The sequence below is a fragment of the Mus pahari genome, chromosome 6, assembly GCF_900095145.1.
Source record: "Mus pahari chromosome 6, PAHARI_EIJ_v1.1, whole genome shotgun sequence".
In the NCBI taxonomy this organism is placed as follows: Eukaryota; Metazoa; Chordata; class Mammalia; order Rodentia; family Muridae; genus Mus; species Mus pahari.
In genome coordinates, this window is record NC_034595.1 from 644779 (window position 1) to 659484 (window position 14706).

At 50.7% G+C, this 14706-nt stretch overlaps 1 protein-coding gene across 1 annotated transcript in view; it reads left to right on the forward strand.

Moving 5' to 3' along the window:
- Positions 1 to 2014: 2014 nt before the first annotated feature.
- Tmod1 (tropomodulin 1) overlaps positions 2015 to 14706 on the forward strand; it is a 74627-nt gene continuing 61935 nt past the window's right edge. Inside the window, exon 1 of the mRNA XM_021200387.2 lies at positions 2015 to 2098. The gene's annotated coding sequence lies outside the window, so the exon portion shown is untranslated. The remainder of the gene's footprint in view (positions 2099 to 14706) is intronic.

The window sequence follows — 14706 nt, forward strand, 5'->3', positions numbered from 1 at the left end:
CAGAGTCATGATTTTTATAGTGATGTCTTTCAACAACAGAAAAGAACACAGATCCAGCCGGGCGGTGGTGACGCACACCTTTAGTCCCAGCACTTGGGAGGCAGAGGCAGGCGGATTTCTGAGTTAGAGGCCAGCCTGGTCTACAGAGTGAGTTCCAGGACAGCCAGGGCTATACAGAGAAACCCTGTCTCAAAAAAACAAAAAACACAGATCCTTGAATTGTACACAACCAAAGGAAGCCTTTCCTATTTCACTTCCATTCCTAAAGCATTTATGTTTTTTGATGTAAGGATAAATTTAGTGTGATGTGAGGTCGCTTGACACACACATAGATTTAGCCAGTAGCCTGTATTGAAGTCGGGAGCCCATTCCCAGTGGATCAGAGACCTGCCCGTGAGAGACTAAGGCAGCAAAGTACAGACACAGCTGGCAGAGCACCTGGGAGCCAGAGACAGCTGTCTCTAAAAGCTGAAGGAGGGGGAAGAGCCAAGTGCAGGGATACTTACTCACTGTTGTATATTACATATGTGGTATATGGTATGTGTCCATATTGTGTTTATATATTGGATATGTTCGATAAAAATGGGCAAGAAGTTTGAATGAGCACTTGACAAAAAAGAAAATCCAGCTGGCCAATAAACAAAAAGGTATCAGCAAATTGGGCACAGGGCATTGGCATTGTGGATCAGAACCTCAATGGATACTCTCTACCAGTGTAGCTACAATATAACAATTCTTGTTAAGCCCAGTGGTTTAACCCAAGTGGGAACCACTTGCAAGTAGCATTAATCCTCTGCTCATCTCTCCTAGAACCGAGCCTGGGCACTCAGCTTCCTGCAGACCATGAGAAAGAATGATCTGTGCCACACTAATATTCTGAATTTCCACTACTAGCAAAGTAGACTTTTAAAATCAGATGCATTCATATGGAAATACCATATTATGTTCATACGGTAAATTCCCTCAGGATGAAACATATAAATTGAACAGTAGCAAAGAATGGTGCGTCATAAATTAGCCTCAGCAGTGAGCAAGAGGCACCAACCTGACAGGGCAAGACTTCTGGAAGGGTTCAGAAAGCAGTGTCTTAGGAGGGAGAGGTGGGTGATTGGGGGTCGGGGGCAGGCTGTTGGTTGGCTTGCACTGGTGTTCCTGTAAAATTCAGGAAGCTACACACTAATATGTGCCCCGAAAGTGTTTACACCCACAACAAAACGCTTAAAAATAAGTCGTTGGGAATAGTAAGTTCCTGCTTTATTTAAAAAATGCACCCCACTTCTCCCTTGAAAAGGACATTCTTAATAGGGCGAGGGTTTTGTAATACAGTAATGCATTAGGAAAATACGTTCAGTGTTTCTCCTTAGGCATCGAGGGATTAAGATTTCCCTCACCAAAAAGTACGGTAGGATAATCCAACTGATATGTTCCCGTGTCTGTTTGGATTCTTTGGTAGGAGCCATTTGTTTATTGAAACACTTAATGGCTTCGGTTTGGATTTAAGTGGTTTGTTCTGGAGAGAACACATTAGCCTTTTAAGAAGGAGGAACTTTCATTCCGATTATTTTAAGTGGTGGTTTCGGACGCTCCATTCTTTCAGGGAGAAGACGTTCAATTCTGCGTTGGAATTGCGCGTCCACAGATGGTTATTATTAAGGCCTGGGCCCGTGCCAGTCCTGGCCGAGGGGACAGGTTGCCTCTTCAAAGGAAGCTGGGTATAGCTGTGCTCACTTTACTGGAACATTCTAGACGAGAGTAAAGATCTGCGCGTCTTTGTCCAGATACCTCCAACGTAGCTTAAAATCTTCCTGAGAAGTTGGAGAAACCGAGAACAAGGCAGCGAACCACACATTCACCTGGCTCCGGGGCTCGGGGTGGCCCTAGATCCTTCTAGCGAGTGTCGCTCCCAGGCCAGGGACCGAGCAGTACCCAGGCGCCCCTGGTGGAGCAGGAGGGCGGGGAGGGCGGCGGGGCGGGGCGGGGCGCGGTGACAGCCGAGCAGGGCCCGCCCCCGGCTTCCCACCCGCGGCCGCCAGGGAACTCGCCCAGCCCCGCGTTCCTCTCATTGCTGCCGCCCGCGCTCGCGCCGCCCCGCATCCAGGTAAGACCCCCCACCCGCCATCCCTAGGTCCCCCTCGGCCTCGCGGGGCTCCCTGCCGCTGCGCCAGGGCGCAGCCATATCTGGGCAAAATATTCAGCTGTCGCCGCCGCCGCCGAGAAGGGACTGAGCACGGTTCCCTCTATAAATAGCCGCCGCCTCGGGTGGCCTTCGGGGATCGGGGTCCGGTTCCCCAGCCTGATGATCGGGTCGCTGGCGCTAAGCGTCCCGGCAGCCTGATGCGCCCAACCCTAGTCAGGGCGCCCGGGGCACTAGACCTGGTTTCCCAGGGACCTTGGGAGTCGCCCGGGGTGCCGTGGGCATCGGCACATTGTGAGCTGGTCACGAACCCTCATGGGAGTCTGGGGATGAAGGGGATACACGCTCGGGGGACGCTGAGTCCGCAGAGCACCGATCTGGCTGGTGCCGGAAAAGTTTCCCAAACTGCTGGAACTAGCTGAGGTTTAAAGCACCAGCTGCACTTGCCTTGCTGCGCGCAGCCAGGTAGAGGCAGAAGGCTACCGGCTGTCTCCGAGTGGCCTAGACAACCCTCCTTTCTTTTCTGGATCTCGTTTTCCCGTTTGTAAGGTGAAGTTAGGGTCCTTCAGGGGGATAGTACCCGGGGCCACGGGAGCGGCCAGGGCGTGCTCTGAACTGCCCACACTCCCCCTGCACCTGTTCTCCAGTTTCAGGGTAGGGATGCTGGGGACACAGCTGCAAAAGTCAGAGACTTTGGTGGCTCTTGGAACTCAGCTCCTGGCCTAGGACCCACTGGGGCCCTCGGAATAGCCTGGGAAGTGTGCCTGGGGTGTTTGGGGGCATCTCTAGGCTGAGCCGCTAGCAGCCTCAGCAAAACAAGTGACCAAATGAACTGGGCAGGCTCCCTGTGTGGCACCCGTGATACTCCCCAGCTCTTAGTGACCTCTCTCAGCTTTCCCTATGAGATTCCTGAAGACCTGGCAGAGTCAGACTCTAAACCCAGATTCTGAGTTCTTTCTTAGTGGGGGTCTCCCTAGGTCCCACTGTTGCCCCTTGTAAGGGCTTCAGAGCCCTTTGCTCAAGGTCATGCCAACCCCCACTGCAGTCTGCCTGCCTTTCCTGTCTCTACCGACCTGACCTGTCCTGGCAGGTCTGGGGACTCTGCGCCCCTCTTTTGTGATCTGCTAATGTCTGGAACTTTCCCAGGCTGGAGTAATAGTGTGGAGAGTCTAGTAATAGATCCTGAAGATTGCTCCGTTTTCTCTAAAGCTATCTCCGGGCTTAGCAGATAAATGAGCCAAAGGGGAATCCCCCAATAGGAAGATTCTCACCGACTTCAAACCTCACAACAAACAGGCAGAGTGAAGACAGGGCACCTGCCACTCTGGCATCTTCTCTCTAATGAGCTAGCCTCGCAGTCCATGGTTTAGACAGCCATTGGCCCTTGGGTGCCTTGCATCCTAAGTAGGAAGTTAGAGCCCTCTAAAAATAGCCCAGCCCACCTTATCAGAGTCTCACACCTTCTCTCTCTTCTTGGGCAGGCTCTTGGCTGCAGCTTAACTACAGAGCACAGGGACTAGGTGGTGTCAGCTCTAAGCAATAAAGGGAATGGCCTGGAGTTCAGGCCCCTAGCTCCAGCCCCGGCTCTGTTACCCACTCAGTGCAACCTTGAAAAATGACCTTAGTGGACAGGATGGTCTTTAGTGGTGCTGGAGTGCAGAAGAGGGCTGGAAGTCTTCTAAGGAAGCCCTCTAGCTGGAGAAAAGGGGGTGCAGGAGAGATCTAGGGCACCAGATCTGGGATGAGGACCCCTGGAGTCCAGGTGTGGGGGGGGAGTGAGTAGGGGGAGATGCAGCCTTCCAAGAGCTTAGTGGAGAGGTGGGCACACAGTTACTACACGGGGATAGAATGCTGAGAAGTGGGGAGACTCCGTCAGAATTAGGGGTGGGCATTGGGAACTTGGTTGCAGCACAGCAGAGCATTAAAAACTAGGATCGGCTGGAGACCCAGCTTGTGCCCTCAGTTTCCCCCTGTGTACAACAGGGTTAACCATAGTGGACACTTCATTCAGGCTGTGATAGGAAGTGATGATGGGCAAACCCTGAGCTTCCTTAGACCCTGCCTGGTACCTTGTGAGGATGTGGTTAGGGAGGCAGAGGCTGGAGCTTAAGAAGAGACAGCTCCCAACTCTCTCAGAGCATAGATGAGAAAGGCAGTCAGAGCTGGGACAGAGGGCCGCCCTCTGTGTTTGTGACATGGCCAGCATAAGTGGTAGAGGCCAGCAGAGTTTAAGACAAGGGGTGACCATAGAGTTTAAGAGATCTGAGGGGTGTACCCATGGCAGGATTGAGGTCCTTCCTTAGGACATGCCATATGTCACCAGCTTTGCAAGTGGCTTTCAACCCTCTAGACTTTGCTGAGCAAAAATAAAGGGGGGAGGCTTTGGGGGGATAAAATGAAGCAGGCTCTGGTCTAGGCCCCTGTGTCCCTGGCTGACTCAGTATCTGTGAGCCGTGAAGGGTGAGCTGACCCTGCTCTGGGGGCCTCATGACCTTGGCTTGCTAACTTCTGAGATGATGTCATCTATTGATGACTTCTGCTGAGCCCAGTCATATGGCTTCTTCCGGACAGTGTTTTGATTTTTCAGTCTTACTAATGGGCCAGCCCAGGCTGCCAACATTTCTAAAGAGGCCAGTTCACTTTCCCTTAAAGCCAGAACACCAGCTAGATCAATTATTTGGCTGCTAGGAGTCGTTATCAGTTTAAAGCCAGGGGCCTGCTTCCTGGGATTAACAGGAGTTCACTCCCACAGCACTGGGGGCCCCGAATCTCCATTTGTTTTGTACAAACTTCTGGTTTATTATGACGGTAACAGCCTCTGAAAGAATGAGCCGGAGGGCCTGGTCTGGAGTCTTGTGGGCTGAGGCACTGGGTCTTTCCTTGTCTGATAGAAATGCTAAATGACCTCAAGCGCTTCCCTTGTGCCTTCATGGAGATGAGCTTTGAGGACAAGCTTGATATCACAGTGCCTGAGACAGTGGGAAGTAGGGGAGAAGACAGGTCCCACCCCTATGCCCCTGTCCTTTTTATACTCTAGGCTCCCTTTCCCTTTCCCTGCCTTTTACTCTAGGATATTAGAGTAGCACCACAGGGCTGTTGCTAAAGACGTCTGTAATGGACCATGGCAGTAACCACTGGACATTTCCTCCAGTGCCCAGACAAGCCAAGGAAAGCAGAGAGCCTCTTGGCCTCACTCTGACTTCTCCATGGGCTTATCTTCTGCCTGGCCTTTCCGTGCAGCCTCTTGGCCTCTTGTCCCACCCGCTCTCCCATTTCTGTTAGCCCCGGGCCCCTGCATACTGCACAATGCCAGGAATGGCTCCTAAAGATGTTTCAGCCTCAGTAGACCTAGCCTTGGTCTCTCCTGTCCATCTTCTCGTGTTCTCATATTGGTCACCAAAGCCATGGTCTACCCAGGCACCAAGGCAGAGCCTCCCTTCCCGTCACCTCCCTTCTGCACAGCCATTCAGTCGATGCTACCTTCCTTTACAGCTCCTATCCACATTCATCACTGCAGTCAAGGACTTAGGCATCTCTACCCCAGGCTATTGTCGGAGTTCCTTAAAAAGGGGGATTGTGCTGCTGTTCAAAGAGCTTCCCAGAGCAGAGCCATGTTCTTTTGGGGAAGTCCCCAAGACCTGAGATTTTGTAGCATCTCATGGGATCTGGTCCCACGGTACTTTGAACCTTCTCAATGGTCCGACGTGTTTCCCTGCCTTTGCCTGGATATGCTCCCTCTGCCTGGGGTGCTGCTTCCCAGCTCCTTGGTGTCTCCCTCGAACCCCTAGAGCACCAGTCCATCTCAACCTGACCCATCTGCTGCCTCTCCATCTAGGCAGACAGGAGGCTGCTGGAGGGTAGGGTTGGTAGCTCCTGTATGTGCGTAAGTGGTATCTGCATCACCGCTCAATGCTTGCTGCAACACAGGTTCTAATAAATGGTTGACAGAGGAATGGATGGGTGAACAACCAAGGCATTGCCACAAGCACTCGGTACCCAGCACCAGGCCTTTACGTGCATCCACCAGGCAGTCGGCTCCATGAGTCAGGAAGCAGACTTGGCCTGCCTCCTGTCAAGTCCCTAGCCCCTGTCAGCCCTGTCACGCTGAGCAGCTGATGACATCAATCATGCCATTTGAAACCCACAACGATCCTGTGAAGGAGAGACAGCAGGTGCCATACCTGTGTTTTATAATTAGACAGTGAACCCCAGCAGGAATCGGGGTGAATATTCCAGGATCCCAAAGTGCTGACCGGGGTTATAAACTCGAGAAACAAGGGTCTTCATATTCTATGTCAATGGTTTTTTATTGGGTATCTCAACTATATGGAATCTTTCTGTAAATAAACAGATTCTAGCTTGATGGGTACAAGACAGTGCTCAATAGTGTAGATTTCCAGAGGATACTTTCTTTCTAATAAGCTGGACCATGCCATCAGTAATAAGCCTAATTGCCTCTAACAGGTCTTATAGCCTCAATAAAGCGGTGCTGACCTTCGTCCCGCCCATACCCACATGCACTTTCTCCTGATGCTAGCTCTTAAGACAGTGCTTTCTAAAATCTACAGAGCCTTTGCACCCTGGCTCCAAGTGCAGGCTCTTTCTGGTCGCACACTGCTCACAAGCTTGGTGTCTATGAGCTTTTGGTCAGTGTTGGGGTGGGAACCTGAGACTGCTGAGATGCTGAAACATCAGACCCGGGTGGGCAGATTGAAAAGCGATAGAGGAAGACATGAAGAGAGACTTCCCCTGTGCAGACTCGAGTCGGTTCCAGAATTCTGGACGGTGGTGCTGTGTGCACTTGTGTGTGAGCTTTGTGGATCGAGTTCTGCTTGCTTGCTTGCTTAAAAGTGTCTGAGATGGCTCAAAATAAGCCTAGAGGGGCAAGGAAATGAATAAAGACAGACATTCTTAAAGACGGAGGAAACCTGGGAAATTACAAATGCGAGACTCTGGGAGTCTGATCAATGCTATGGACTCTTGCTATAGAAGAACAAATATATTCATCCATATGGCAATTTACATAACATTTAGGACAGCGCAGAGACCACCTGAAGCCCATTCAGAAGCATGAATGCCCAACACAGGAGAGAGTACCATGTGAGGGGCCGAGATGGAGATGGCAACTGTTTCTGTATGCTCAGCTTCTGGCTGCTTAGCCCCATCCAGGTTAGCCAAGGAGGTGAGGGCAGCCTCTTCACGTCTGACCCAGGGAAGGGCACAGGTCTTTCTAGAGACAAAAAAGCTTCCGAAGCCCTGTTTCTCAGTATGTTGTCATGACAGCACACCATCAAGCATCTTGTAAATGCCTCACATTACCAGCAGTTTACCAGAAGCTTACCGCAGTGGTTCAGAACTTGGACTCTGGAGAGCAACTCGTTGACTTCATATCTCAAGTCTAACAATCACAGACTATGTAACCTTGGGTAACTTTTACCCTGTCTGTGTCTTGGTTTCCTCATCTATAAAGCAGGTTATTGTCAGGATTAAATTGCTTACATTTAGTGTAGCAGAGTGATGGTGGTGGCGCACAATTTTAATCCCTGCACTTGGGAGGCAGAGGCAGGAGGATCTCTGAGTTCGAGGCCAGCCTGGTCTACAGAGGGAGTTCCAGGACAGACAGAGCTATGCAGAGAAACCCTGGAGAGAGAGAGAGAGAGAGAGAGAGAGAGAGAGAGAGAGAGAGAGAGAGAAATTAAAAGAAAAAACAGCAAAGAAGTCAGCTATATATAAAATTCTAAGGGCAACACCTGAGACACGTAAGTGTGAGCTCCCACGCTATGGGAAGACAGTGCCCAGCAGGATAGTAAGTACATCCTGATTCCTTGCTGCATCTGAGCCTAAGCTCCATGACCCTGCTCAGCGTGCTGGCCTAGTGTACCCTCCCCAACTATGCCACCCAGACCTCCAGGGTGGTACCTTACTTGGGAACAGGGTCTTTTTTTTTTTTTTTTTGAGACAGGGTTTCTCTGTGTAGCCCTGGCTGTCCTGGAACTCACTCTGCAGATCAGGCTGGCCTCGAACTCAGAAATCTGCCTGTCTCTGCCTTCCAAGTGCTGGCGTGCGGGTCTTTGCAAATGCAGTTAGTTAAAGTGAGCTTATACCAGATAGAGCAGTTCTAAGGCCAATGTCTGGTGTCCTTATAAGGAGCTACATGGTAAGGTGGGTGGACACTGGAAAAAGCAATGACAGGCTAAGTCCACACCAGGGACTGCCCACAGTCACCACAGTGAAGGAAGAGTCGGGGGCAACCTGCACCCTGCCCGCTGCCATACTCTCCCAGCAGGAACCAACCTCACTGGTAAACCTTGATTTGGGATGTCTGCCCTCCAGACTAAGTCGGAACTGACCCTTTGTTGTGGCAGGGTTAGGTTACTTTACTTTTCTGCATCCAAGTCCCTTTGTCTGTAAATGGGATTGATAATCGTACCTGCCTCCGCCTTAGCAAGACTGCAGGAAGTAAGCCACACGGGGGAAGTTGGAGTGACAGCGACTGTTGTGCACTGAGTTGTGAGGCAGGGTGCCGCTGGTAAAGTGCCTGTGTAAGCATCCTCCTCCGGGCCCTGAGCTTCATCTCCAACCCCAAAAGGATGAAAGAAGGGAAACGACTCTATCTGGCTCAGGCTTGTCACCTCAGCTACCAGAGAAGCCGAGGCAGGAGAATTACAAGTTCAAGCCCTTCCTGGGCACCAACATGAGTTCAGAGCCCTGTCCCAAAGTGCAGTCAGAAGGAGCTTGGGGGGATGGTTGGTAGGGCAGAGTGCTCGCTGCTCTTGCAAAGTGCTCAAGCTTGGTTCCCGGTACGGACATGTGGTGGGTCACAACCACGGTAACTCCAGCTCCAGGGGATCCCCCCCACATCCCCTCCTGGCTTCTGTGGGAACTGGCATGTGTGCACACACACACACAAGACACACACAGAGACGCACACACAGACACACACATGTTGTTACCCCCTTGTCCTCCTCCTCCTCCTCCTCCTCCTCCTCCTCCTCCTCCTCCTCCTCTTCCTTCTCCTCCTCCTCCTCCTCCTCCTCCTCCTCCTCTTCTATGGTGATATGAGGCAGTAACAGTCTCAGTGAGATGCCATTGGTGTTCCATTACGTTTCAATACAACTTCTTTACCCAGAGTCTCACTTGTGATGAGCTCTCGTGGTGTTTGCAGGATAGGCCTGTGGGTTAGAGCAAGGCAGTCTATACATAGATCTTTGTAAAATTCCATGAGTCGGTGCCTAGAAATGGAACTGCTGTCAAAGGCTGTGGTGCACTGATGGCGGGCCTTACCTGGCTTTGGAAGACCCCTGACAATGTCTCTCCTCCTGTCCATGAGGGGGCCACCACCCCTTGGGTCATTCCCATGGGTGGTTCGTGGGCTTTCGACCCTGTCCCTTTACAGGTGAGCCCTGACCAGTGTGGGGTTTCGTCATCTATGCAGCTGTTGATGAGCCACCCATTTCATCGTATGGAGCTGCCTGTTCCTTCCCTAGCCACAGTTTCCCCCTGGGCTGTTCTATTTTCGTTATTTGTTGCTGTAAGAGCTCTCTGTTAAGCAAATTAGCTTTGTGCTCAAGGCATGGTGGTTCATTCCACGCTGCACCCTCCCATTTGACCCTTCAAAAAAGTATAAAGTGTGCCCCATATTTTATATGGCTCTATTCCCATGATTGCTCACTGTGAAGCCAGATGGCTGCAGGAGGAGCCCAGGGCTTCTCCTCAAGTTCGCTTGCATTTTTCAGAGACTCGTAGTCATCAAATTAACAGGCACATCCCCACACTGGTTCTCATGGAGCCGGGGCTAGCCTTGAACTTGCTACGTGTCCGAGGAAGACTTGGAACTTCGATCCTCCTCCTGAGTGCTGGGATGGCAGATGTGAGCGTGATGTCACTCTGTGTTTATGACGTGCTGGGGATAAAACCAAGACTTGAGGCATGCTAGGCAAATGACCAGCTCAGCCTGTTGCCTGTTTTCCTGCAACATCCTACCCCCACTCCCTTCTCTCTGCAGCACTAAAACTACAAGCCTTAGTCTGGGCCTCTGTGAGAGTTACCTTTGTGTGAACAGGGCCATAAACCTGTCCAGTTATTCCCACAAACTCTGACAGCTTCTCCTGTGTGTGTTACAAGGTTTGGCTTCTGAAACCTTCCTGAACAGGCACACAGAGCCTGGTCAGAGCCAAGGCAGCCAGAACCAGGGAAGCTGTCAAAGACAAGGAAGGAGGCACTCCAAGTGTGTGTGTGTGTGTGTGTGTGTGTGTGTTGGGGTGGGGTGGGGCTTCAGAACCCTGCCTTGGAGCACTGCTAACACTGCAAAGATCCTAAGAGATGTAAAATGAGATTGTGTGTGTTCCTCTTTCTCTGTGTGTGTCCATATGTGTGTGTGTACCTCTTTGCATGTGTGTACCTTTCTCTGTCTCTGTGTCTCTGTGTATGTGTGTGTATGTGTGTATCTGTTCCCTTCTCTGTGTGCGTGCACTTATGTGTGTACCTCTCTGTGTATCTTTCTCTCTGTGTGTACATATGTATGTGTACCTCTTTCTGTGTGCATGTGTGTGTGTACCTTTTTCTGTCTCTGTGTGTGTCTCTGTGTATGTGTGTCTCTGTGTATGTGTGTCTCTCTGTGAGTGTCTCTCTCTGTCTGTCTGTCTCTGTCTGTCTCTGTCTCTGTCTCTCTCTGTCTCTCTGTCTCTCTGTCTCTCTCTGTCTCTCTCTGTCTCTCTCTCTCTCTCTCTCTCTCTCTCTCTCTCTGTGTGTGTGTGTGTGTGTGTGTGTGTGTGAGTGCACCTTTCTGATTTAAACCACCTAGCAGCTTTGACTTTGTGGACCCTCGAAGCTCAGTGTACTCTGGGCTGGGATTCACAGCAGCTGCAGAGAGTGACAGGCAAACCCTGTGTTTTGTGTCCCTGCTGGTTTAGAAGATGCTTTCCCACATGACTAACAGAAGGAGCTCAGCCCAAGAAAAGAAAAGCACATGAACCAGCAGACAAGACTCAGGATGTCTGCATCTCCTCCAGTCATTGCTGCAAACACAGCTTTCCTAACAGAACCAGATTGCGAAGGGCCTCTGGCTATATCAACCCCACAGCAGCCCCAGGAACTGTGAAGTCAGCTCCTTCTGGAAGGGGGAAGCTGTGACCTCTGCTCACATGCCTGCAGTAACGGGTGCTCCTAACTTCATGGTCGGTCCAGTGACTCCTCGGGCATCAGTAGTCTTGAGGTGTTCCTTGTGTTGATCAGAGGTCCATGCCTTGGTGAGCTCAGTAAAACCTCAGCCTCCTCACTCTGGGGAGCTGCCAGGCCTTGCTGTTTTCTCTTTGCCAGTTGCCAAAGTGCCGACTGTGCCTAAAGAATGGCATCTGAGGCTGTCCCATGACCTTGCTCCTCCTGGTCCATTGGCTGTTCTACACACATGACACCAACCCATCTTTTCTGGACTCAGTGACACATGAGAGAAGACTTAGTTTAGAGGGGAGGTTACCTGCACGGCCAATAGGCTTTTAAATAAATATGTATTTTAGTATGTGTGTATGTGTGTGTGTGTGTGTGTGTGTGTGTGTGTATGCTAACTCACACATCCAAGGAAGTCAGAAAGCAGGGTGGATCCCCTGGAACTGAAGTTATAGGTCATGAGCCATCTAACATTGATGCTGGGATCCAAACTCAAGTTTCTTGGAGTCGCAGTGAGTTCCCTTAGCAGCTGTGCCATCTCTACAGCCCCACAGTGGGCTTTTCGAGTGTGCTCAGCAGCATGGTCAACCCCTCCTGAATGGCTGAACGGATAAGTACCAATGATGACGTGTTTGCAAGGATCTGGGGCAAAGTGAAGACGGATGCATTGCTGGAGAACTGCATAATCACTTCAGAGAACTGCACCCGTTGCAGCTTGGCTGCATCTGTTAAAACTTGGCTCCATACCCAGCTGCCAAAAAGTAAGTGGTTCTTTCCCCCAGAAGACATGTTCCCAAGTAATGGAAACAAAGGTATTCTTTAAGAATAAATCCATCTATCGTGGTGTGCTTTGTGTAGCGGAATACCACACAACACGGAAAAGAACAAACTGTTACTACAGGCAGCGACACTAATGAGCTCATAGATAGAACGCTTTGTTTGAAAGAACCAGTTCTGGTACTGAGGAGATGACTCACTTGATAAAGTGCTCGCATTGCAAACACGAGGATGGAGTGTGATCTCCAGAACCCAAGTGTGGTGATGTGTTCTTGTGCTCTCGGAGGGAGGAGGTGCAGGCAATCAAATGCCTGGGGCTCACTGGCCGGCCTAGCTAACTTGGCAAGTTCCAGAGCAGCGGAACTGCACGAGTGCACAGTGCCTGCGGAATGACACCTGAGGCTGTACTCTGGGCCCCATACATGTGCACCGTGCATACCTGCACACCAGGCGGACATGCACACACACAAAAGAAACCAAACCCAAGAACCTTTCCACTGCATATTTCAGTGTATGTGACATTCAAAATACAGCCATGGCTAGTTGGTAGTTTTGAAGGTCAGAAGAATATTGCTAGGTTTTAGGGAGACTGAGAAGGGTTGAGAACTAAACCTTCAGGGTGAGGGGCCAGCTCAGTACTTGGTGAGATTCGGTGAGTTCTACACTTAAGACTTGTACTGCATTGCATGTAGCCTGTACCTTGTTGAAAAAGAAAAAAAAAAAATTCCACTGAAACAACAGTGACTCAGACTTCTCCATCACAGACTTGAGATGTCACCACCCTTCCTACATCCTGGTTTGGGTTTAGCTCCCCAGACTGCTGACTTTGGTTGGGTGTGTGGTCACTGGAGAGCCCCTCGCCCTCCTCCTGAGCAGTCATCATTATCCAGGGCTGGCAGAGTTGACTGTTGAGCCTTTCAAGAGGAGGAAAGAGGAGAAATAAAGGAGCCACCTGAGCTGCATCATCACAATCTAATGTCCCCATCAAGGAACAGTATGCGTCATGTTCTCACTCTGCACAGGACCTGCTGGTCTCAGGTGCTTGATGCTGTACACCTGAGGCTGCCAGTTATCCCGGGCCAGGGCAGGGCCAGTCCATATTCTGTTCTCTAAGGGATGACCTGAGATCAGCCTTCATCTGATAAGGTCTGGTGGCTTAACCCATCATTCTCCCCCGAAAGGGTGGTGGATAAAGAACTGCCATGTGTGTGTCCTCAGCCCAGGGACCTCTGTGAGTCTCACTCTAGTGTTTAGTCGTCTCTCCCTCAAAGCCCAGAATGTCTTGTGTGTGATAAGTGATCTGTTATTGCTTACCCTGGGAGTTGGACCATGGATCCAGAGGAGTGCGGCAGCTGGCTCAGGGGCACACTGAACACCTGCAACTCAAGCTGGGACCTGTAACCAGACCCTTGACTCCTAGTACAGTGCACCTTTCTGCCACTGCACAATGGCCCCTGTAGACCAGGTAGGTTGCAATGGGCCATTATCACAAGTGGGAAAAAGCCAAGCTTGTCCTGGGACCTTCAGGGTATGTGACCTGGGAAAGGGGGTGGGCAAGGGTGCTGTACACTTGCTGATGCACAGAACCTCACTCTAAAGACCTTGTGTTTGGTCAAATGCTGTGAAGTCACCATCCAAAGATTTTTAATCCTTTTATCATTGAACGTGTGTGTGTGTGTGTGTGTGTGTGTGTGTGTGCGCACGTGTTTGTGTGTGTGTGTGTCCATGCACTTGTGTGCATGAGCATATTGGAAGCCTGAGGTCAACTTCAGGTGTTGTTCTCAGGAGCCCTCCACCTTGATTTTGAGACAGGGTCTCTCACTGGAACATGGAATTTGCCCATTATATTAGGCTGTCTGTCTGGCCAACAGCCCCAGGGATCCATTTGTCTTCACATCCCCAACCTAGGACTGCCAATGACTCTACCTTACCTGGCTTTTTATATAAATCTTGAACATCAAACTCAGGTCCTCATGCTTGCGTGGTAGACACCATTGGCAAGGGCGTCTCTTCCACCCACTGAACTTGTATTTTTAATCTCAGCTCCCAGGGATCCCCCTCCTTCCTTTCTGCTTCCTGGTGGTATTCTTGGAGTCTAACTGTCCCATCCTTCCAACACATCCCCAGCCTCTGCCTTCCTGTCCAGACGCCACCAGGACCCTCTGCCCAGCCCAGTGCATTCAGTTGGGAATGCTGAAGGAAAAAAATCTACTTCACCACCATTAGTAAAATACCCATAGGGAATGGCCCATTGCATGGAAGCCTGTGGGTCAAGACAGTAGGAGCCTAGATGAGGGTATGGGGTAGAGAATGACGTTGTTACAGTGGTCAGAGGGACTGACTTCCCACCCTGCTCCACCAGAACAGAATATCAGTCCTGTGTGTGACAGGAGAGGGGACTTAGAGGCCATCAACCTTCTCACACATGCTCTGAGTTGAAGAACAAGAGTGCCTGTGATGGTTATAGCCTAACACAGAGAAACAAGGACAGATCAAGAGAGAAAATGAAAGACATCAGTACCTTTATTGAGACTTTTTTCCTACCTTTAAAAAAGGATTTATTTTATTTTTAATTCTTTCTCTCCCTCTCCCTCCCTCCCTCCCTCTCCCTCCTTCCCTCCCTCCCTCTC